Below are 7,818 nucleotides of genomic sequence, written 5' to 3'. Positions count from 1 at the left end.
GAGTAGTATTCCATTGTGTGTGTATGCGTGAGTACACACACAATGGAATGCTGTATTGTCTTTATCCAATCATCTGTTGATGGACACTTAGGTTAATTCCATGTCTTTACTATTGTGAATAGTGCTGTGATAAGCATATAGATGTAAATATCTTTTTAATATAATGATTTCTTTTATTTTGGGTAGATACCCAGTAGTGGGATTGCTGGATCAAATAGTAGTGTTTTTTTTTTTTTTTAAAGTTATTTGAGCAATATCTCTACTGTTTTTCATAGAGGTTGCACTAATTTACATTCCCACCAACAGTGTATAAGTGTTCCTTTTTCTAGGCATACTCATTACATCTGTTATTTTTTGACTTTTTAATAGTAGCTGTCCTGACTAGTGTAAGATGATATCTCATTGTGGTTTTAATTTGCATTTCTCTGATGCTTCATGATGTTGAGCATTTTTTTCATGGTTGTTGGCCATTTGTATGTCTTCTTTTGAAAAATGTCTATTCATGTCCTTTGCCCACTTTTTGTTTGTTTATTTTTTTAAATTATTATACTTTAAGTTCTGGGATACATATGTAGAACATGCAGGTTTGTTACATAGGTATATACGTGCCATGGTGATTTGCTGCATTTATCAACCAGTCATCTACATTAGGTATTTCTTCTAATGCTATCCCTCCCCTAGCCCCCCACCCACCGACAGACCCTGGTGTGTGATGTTCCCCTCGCTGTGTCCATGTGTTCTCATTGTTCAACTCTCACTTATGAGTGAGAACATGCCATGTTTGGTTTTCTGTTCTTGTGTTAGTTTGCTGAGAATGATGGTTTCTGGCTTCATCTAAGTCCCTGTAAAAAAACATGTACTCATCCTTTTTTATGACTACATAGTATTACATGGTGTGTATGTGCCACATTTTCTTTATCCAGTCTATCATTGATGGGCATTTGGGTTGGTTCCAAATCTTTGCTATTGTGAACAATGCTGTAATAAACATATGTGTGCATGTGTCTTTATAGTAGAATGATTTTATAATCCTTTGGATATATACCTAGTAATGGGATTGCTGGGTCAAATGGTATTTCTGGTTCTAGATCCTTGAGGAATCACCACACTGTCTCCTACAATGGTTGAACTAATTTACACTGACACCAACAGTGTAAAAGCATTCCTATTTCTCCACATCCTCTCCGGCATCTGTTGTTTCCTGACTTTTTAAATGATCGCCGTTCTAACTGCTTTGCCCACTTTTTAATGGGGCTATTTCTTTTTTGTTGTTCAGTTGTCTGAATTCCTTGTAGATTCTGGATATTAGTCCCTTGTCAGATGAATAGTTTGCAAATATTTTCTTCTATTCTGCAGGTTGTCTGTTTATTCTGTTGATTATTTCTTTTATTGTGCATAAGTTTTTTAGTTAAGCCCCGTTTGTCTATTTTTGTTTTTCTTGCATTTGCTTTTGAGGCCATAATTGTTGTGAATACTTTGCCTAGGTCAATGTCCAGAAGAGTTTTTCCCATGTTTTCTTCTAGTATTTTAATAGTTTCAGGTCTTACATTTAAATTCTTAAACCATCTTGGGTTGATTTTTGTATAAGCTGAAAGGGGAGGGGCTCCAGTTTTATGCTTCTGCATATGGCAATCCGATTTCCCCAGCAACATTTATTGAAAAGAGTGTCCTTTACTCAATGTATGTTTTTGTCAACTTTGTCAAAGATTGGTCAGCTGTAACTATGTGGCTGTATTTTTGGGTTCTCTATTCTGTTCCATTTATCTATGCATCTATTTTTATACCGGTAGGATGCTGTTTTGGTTACTATAGCCTTGTAGTGTAAAGTCAGGTAATCTGATACCTCCAGCTTTGTTCTTTTTGCTTAGAAATGTTTTGGCTATGGGTTCTTTTTTGATTCCATATAAATTTTAGGATTGTATTTTTCTGTTAAAAATTGTATTCATATTTTGATAGGAATTGCATTAAATCTGTAGATTGCTTTGGGTAGTATGGTCATTTTAATGATATTGATTCTTTTAACCCATGAGCATGGGATGTTTTTCCATTTGTTTGTGTCATCTATAATTTCCTTTACCAGTGTTGTTGGGGTCCGTGCTGGGGGTGGTGGAGAATGAAAGAACACACACAAGACAAAGACACACAGAGAACATGGCGGCCGCACTCAGAGCCTCTGCCTTACTTTATTTATACCCCATAAACCCCACGTCAGCAGAAAGAATGCAATACAAAACAAACTTTCTTTTCTCAGATGTAACCTTCTACTCAGTTCCTTGTTTCTATGCTCTTCCTTACCTGCCCGCCTTCTTGGCGCCTACGGGAGTTCATTAAAAGTTCAATTGGAGATACTGTCCTTGAGCCCTATCTATTCTCAGCATACTGTTTTCAAAGGCCCCTGCAAGTGTTTTGTAGTTTTCCTTGCAGAGAGCTTTTACTTTCCTGGTTAAATATATTTCTAGGTATTTTGTTGTTGTTGCTATTGTTAATGGAATTGATTTCTTGATTTGATTCTTAGCTTGATCATTATTGTTATATAGAAATGCTACTGATTTTTGTACATTGATTTTTGTTTTATCCTAAAACTTTCCTGAACTCATTTATCAAATTTAGGAGTCTGTTGGAGGAGTCCCTAGGGTTTTCTAGCTGTAAGATCACATCATCAACAGAGATAATTTGATTTCCTTCTTTCCAATTTGGATACCTTTTATTTCTTTCTGTTGCCTGATTGCTCTGTCTAAGACTTCCAGTACTATGTTGAATAGGAGTGGTGAAAGTGGGCATCCTTTTCTTGTTCCAGTTCTTAGGAAATGATTTCAAGTTTAACCTGTACAGTATGATATTGGCTGTGGGTTTGTCATATATTGCTTTTATTATTTTAAGGTATGCTCCTTTAATGCCTAGTTTGTTGAGGGTTTTTGTCATTAAGAGATGCTGAATTTTATCAAATGCTTTTTCTGCATCTATTGAGAGGATCATATCGTTTTTGTTTTTAATTCTGTCTAAGTAATGAATCACATTTATTGATTTGCATACGTTGAACCATTCTTGCATTTCTGGGATAAATCTCACCTGATCATAGTGTAGTATCTTTTTGATGTGCTTTTGGATGTGGTTTGCTTGTATTCTGTTGAGGATTTTTGCATTTATGTTCATTGGTGATATTGGTCTGTAGTTTTCTTTTTTTGTTGTATCTTTGTCTGGCTTTGGTATTAGGATGGTACCAGATTCATATAACAAGTTAGGAAAGATTCCCTTCACCTCAATTTTTTTAAAAGAGTACCTGGAGGATTGGTACCAGTTCTTTATATGTTTTACAGAATTTTGTTGTGAATCTCTGTGGTCATTGGCTTTTATTTTCTTGGGAGATTTAAAAATTACTAATTCAGTCTCACTACTCGTTATTGGTCTGTTCAGAATTTCTATTTCTTCCTGAATCAATCTTGATTGGTAGTATGTTTCCAGGAATTTATCCATTTCCTCTAGGTTTTCTAGTTTGTGAGCATATAGTTGCCCCTAGTAGTCTCTGATTATCTTTTGTATTTATGTGGTATCAGTTTTGGCATCTTCTTTTAAATTTCTGATTACGTTTACTTGGATCTTCTCTTTCTTTCTTGGTTAGTCTAGCTAATGGTTTATCAACTTTATCTTTTAAAGAATTAACTTTTTGTTTCATTAATCCTCAGTATTCTTTGGTTCTTAATTTTATTTAGTGCTGCTGTGATTTTTGTTATTTCTTTTCTTCTGCTGGCTTCGGATTTGGTTTGTTCTTTTTTTTCCTAGTTACTTGAGGTGCAATGTTAGGTTGTTACTTTGTTATCTTTCTTTCTTTTTTTTTTTTTTTTTTTTTTTTTTTTTTGATGTAGACATTTAACACTATAAACTTCCCTTTTAGTGCTGCTTTTTCTACATCTTAGAAGTTTTGGTATGTTATGTTTCCATTTTCATTTGTTTCAAAAAATTTTAAATTTCTATCTTAATTTTGTCATTGACCCAAAGATCATTCAGAAGTATGCTTAATTTCCATGTATTTGTATCGTTTTGAGAGTTATTCTTGGTATTGATTTCTAGTTTTATTACACTGTTGTCTGAGAAGATACTTGGTACAATTTTACTTTTAAAAAATTTATTAAAACTTGTTTTGTGGCTTAATACATTATCTGTCTTGGAGAATGTTCCCTGAACTGATGAGAAGAATGTCTATTCTGCCATTTTGGGGTAGGATGTTCTATAAATGTCTTTCAGGTTCATTTAGTCCAAAGTCCAATTTAAGCCCAGTTTTTCTTTGTTGGTTTTGTGTCTCAGTAATCTGTCTAGTGCTATGAGTGGAGCAGTGACATCTCCCGGTATTACTGTATTGCAGTCGATGGCTTTATTTAGGTCTAGCGTTATTTGTTTTATGAATCTTAGGGCTCTAATGTTGGATGCATGTGTATTTGTGATCATTATGTCCTCTCGTTGAATTGATCCCTTTATCATATTATGACTTCTGTCTTTTTTTTTTTTTTTAACTGTGGTTGGCTTAATGTCTATTTTATCTAATGTAAGTATATCTACTCCTTCTTGCTTTTGGTTTCTGTTTGCATGGAATATCTTTTTCCACTCCTTTACCATCAATCTATAAGTGTCTTTTCCAGAAGGTGGGTTTCTTGTAAGTAGCACATAGTTGGTTCATGTTTTTGTATTCCTTCTGTTAATGTATATCTTTTAAGTGATTCATTTAATCCATTTATATTTAATGTTAACATTGATTATGTGATTTTTCATTATTGTCATAATATTAATTGTTATCTAGTTGCTTTGTAGATTATTTGTTTCTTTCCCCCACCACCCCCATCTGTGGTTTGGTGGAGTTCTGTCATGTTGCCATTTATTTATTTCTCTTTCTCCTTTATGTGACTGTTTTATAAGACCTGTGAGTTTTATACTTCATGAATTTTTATGATGGTGAATAACAACCTTTTGTTTTCCATGTTTATAACTCCTTTGGACATTTCCTATAGGGCTGGCCAAGTACTCACAAATTCCCTCAGCATTAGCTTGTCTTGGAAAGAATTTATTTCCTCTTCATTTATGGAACTTATTCTGGCAGGACACAGAATTCATGATTGGTAGGTTTTTTTAAGCACTTTGAAAATGAAATATCTTCTGGCTTGTAAAGTTTCTGCTGAAATTTCCACTGTTAGTCTGACAAGGTTTTCTTTATAGGTGGCTGGATGCTTTTCTCTTGCTGATTTTAGGATTTTTTTTCTTCATGTTTACTTTAAACTGTCTGATGACAACATGTCATGATAAAGTCCTTCTTGCAGTGTATCTTCCTGGTGTTTATTGGGCCTCCTGTATCTAAATGTCTAATTCTCTTGCAAGACTAGGGAACTTTTTATGAATTATTTCCCTTAATCAGTTGTTAAAACTTTTTGCTTTTTATTCTCCCATACAAATCATTGGCATTCCCATGGACTCCATTGTATACCATGAGTCTATATATTGGTATTCCATTGGAATACCAATGATTTGTATGTTTGGAGACTTTACGTAGTCCTATACTTCTTGGAGATTTTACCTAGTCCCATATTTCTTGAAGACTTTGTTTATTCTTTTTTCATTCTTGCTTCTTTATTTTTGCTTGACTGGGTTAATGAAAAAAGCCTGTCTTCAAGTTTTGATGTTGTCTCTTCTGTGTATTCTAGTCTACTATTGGAGGTTTCAACTGTATTTTGTTATTCATTCAATATTTTTCATTTCCAGAAGTTCTATTTTTAAGATATTTATCTCCTTGGTAAATTTCTCATTCATATCCTGAATTGATTTTTTTTGTATTCGTTTTCAGATGTCTTCTGAATCTTACTGAGCTTCTTTAAAAATCAATATTTTGATTCTTTATCTGGCATTTCAAAGATTTCATTTTGGTTAGAATCCATTACTAGAGAGTTAGTGTGATTTTTTGGGCAATGTGTGATAACACCCTACTTTTTCATACTTTTAATATTTTTATTTCTTATGTTTCTTATGTTTGCTAGCTACCTTTCTCACATCTATACCAGCACTGGAAAGGACTATGATGAGCATGTGCTGCCATCCATCACTATAGAGATCCTCAAGTCAGTGGTGGCTCACTTTGCTGTTTCTTCTCATCTGAAGAAACAATCATTTCTTATTTCTTATTTTTGCATTTACTTTTATTTGGACAGGATTTTTTTTTTTTTTTTTTTTTTTTTTTTTAAGATCCGAAGTGATTTTACTTTTATTTCCTTCACTTTAAGCCAATCTTGAAATTTCACTGTGATTTCTGGGGTCAGGGCAGAAGGAAGGTGGTGTTAAGAATCATCAGGGCTGTAACTCACTTGGCCCATGGAGGTGCAGGCAGGGTGGGCCCTCACTGGGGCAGCTAGAGGAGCACAGACTGCCTGCTGGCAGGTAGGTGATGTTCCAAGAGCATGAGAGCTGGTACACGATATCCTCTGTGGCTTACAGCTTATGCAGCTCAATCAGACCATCCCCTGTGGTGGTCAGTGAGTTGGCAATCTGCTTGGCTGCTTTGGAGTTGCCCTCAGCAGAGATGATGGCTGCCTTTTTCTGCTGCTCAGCCTTTTTCCACCACAAATCTGGCCCTCTCTGCTTTCTGCTGAGTCACCTGTTTGGCTTTCACCACTTCTGTGAACTCCTTCCAGAAGCTCTGATATGCCAATGACATGTTGTCTAGGATGAGCCCAAAGGTGGCTGCTCACTCCTTAAGGTCATTGCTCACCTGCCTGGAGACCAGCTGTCTCTATGTGATTAGTTCTCCAGCATCAAAGTGAGCCACCACTGACTTGAGGATCTCTATAGTGATGGATGGCAGCACATGCTCATCATAGTCCTTTCCAGTGCTGGTATAGATGTGAGGAAACTGGCTAGCAAAAGCCAGAAGAAGATGTGGAGTGTGATGTTGACATTCTGTAAATCTTTGCTACCTATGATGACTGGCACATTACATAGCTGAGATGGCAGTCAAACGTAATTGGTTTCTACACTCATGGGATGAAAAAGTGAATTCCTTTCCCTACCACAATGTTCTGTACTCCATGGAATTGGTCAAAGACAATAACTCTGCACCCAGCATCCACATTATGTAAGGCAGAGTTCGCCACATCTGCTGCAACAGCTAACGGTGGGCCAAACTTGCTAATGAGCTCAAACACTTTGGCAGTCATGTTTCCTTGTGCTGGAGCTTCCCACACCTGCTTCCACTCTGACCTCCACAAGAATTCCCCAGCCACAGATGGAACTTTTTAATTTTTCCTTGAAGCTGTGACTATAAGGTATGTTGAGTAGGGCCATTTTGCTTTGCTTCTGAGTGTGGTCAGTGGCAAAGACTGGTTACAGATAACCTTAGGGTGGTAGGTTTCTCAAATGCCAGTTGTAGTAGTTGTGTACCAGTTGAGACCACAGGCTTACGGTCTCCTGAGAAGCTGGAGGCGTGGGGGCCAAAGAAGCTTCTCTCATTCTCAATTGCTGTGCAGTTGTGTCCGCAGATTTTGTATTTGGTTGTGCTACTTGACCCCCAGGCCAGTAGGTGGCACTTGCAGGTAAGAGACGGCTAGGGTGGCAGCAATTGGGTTTATCTTGATCTTTGTTTACCAGGAGAAGTTTTCCAGTGTCCCAGGCATTGGACTGGGCTGTGGGATGCTCAGTGGTTGGGATTCTAGGCTCAGCCTCAGTGGGAGTTGTGGGGGTGAAGCTGTTGGAGCTGGACTAGCCTAGCCTGCCCTCAGCCTTCCTAATTGTGGGTGCAAGTATCTGCTCTGATGAGCCCAGGGTGCAGTTGCCAAATGCCTTGAG

The 7,818-nt window shown here is 36.7% G+C and overlaps 1 pseudogene; it reads right to left on the bottom strand.

Moving 5' to 3' along the window:
• Positions 1–6,373: 6,373 nt before the first annotated feature.
• LOC119624227 (prohibitin 1-like) lies at positions 6,374–7,199 on the bottom strand (annotated as a pseudogene).
• Between the last annotated feature and the right edge of the window lie 619 nt (positions 7,200–7,818).

This window comes from Chlorocebus sabaeus, chromosome 20, assembly GCF_047675955.1.
Source record: "Chlorocebus sabaeus isolate Y175 chromosome 20, mChlSab1.0.hap1, whole genome shotgun sequence".
Classification (NCBI taxonomy): domain Eukaryota; kingdom Metazoa; phylum Chordata; class Mammalia; order Primates; family Cercopithecidae; genus Chlorocebus; species Chlorocebus sabaeus.
Note: the sequence above shows the minus strand (reverse complement) of the source record. Positions and strands in the feature narration are given on the sequence as shown.